This window comes from Sus scrofa, chromosome 2 (genome assembly GCF_000003025.6).
Source record: "Sus scrofa isolate TJ Tabasco breed Duroc chromosome 2, Sscrofa11.1, whole genome shotgun sequence".
Lineage (NCBI taxonomy): Eukaryota > Metazoa > Chordata > Mammalia > Artiodactyla > Suidae > Sus > Sus scrofa.
In genome coordinates, this window is record NC_010444.4 from 7,910,730 (window position 1) to 7,911,442 (window position 713).

The following is a 713-nucleotide window of genomic DNA, read 5'->3' on the forward strand; positions in this document are numbered from 1 at the left end:
AGTAGCAACAAAGGTAGAGGAATCCCTGTGGAGGTGGCTTTTGAACTATGCCACCCAAATGAGTGAGGCGGCCTGCTGGGGATTCCCAAGGGGCCAGTTTATGCAAAGTCAAGGCTGCAGGAAGTGCAGCCAGCTGCTGGCCTCAGCTGCTTCCTAACCAACAAGCTGCACTCATGGAGCAAATGAGGAAGTTTTATTCCAGCCCCAGAAGAAACCCCAGGCCAAGGTTTTAGAAAGTTTGTTGCAACCATGATAAAGTGCTCAGGCTCAGTCCAGGGCAGGGAGTTAAGAAGTAAAACTTAACAAGCAGCAGCTGACAGACTTCAGCTCTCCAAAAGGGAGGTCTGAAGCATCTCTTGCAATGGAAATTGGTTTTGTTTCACGGGTGAGATCCAGCATCCTTTGGGTCTAACTGGTTTGTGGATTTGAGATTAGAATGTGGAGAACTGGAAGTTCATCTGAACCTCAGGAGCTGGGCCTCTCTGGGCTGGAGCCTCCGATTTCCCTCCAATGGTTCACTGAGCAACAGCACCACCTAGCGGCCACCTCACTAGGCTGTGGAACCAGGTCAAGCTCACACAGACCCCACCCCTTGAGGACAGACAGACAGGCTCTGGTTCTCAGGAGCCAATCTGCACTCACACTTCTGCCAACCCAGGCTGTGACCCCGCAGGACAGCAAAATCTTTTGGCATAAAAATTAGGGACACAGCC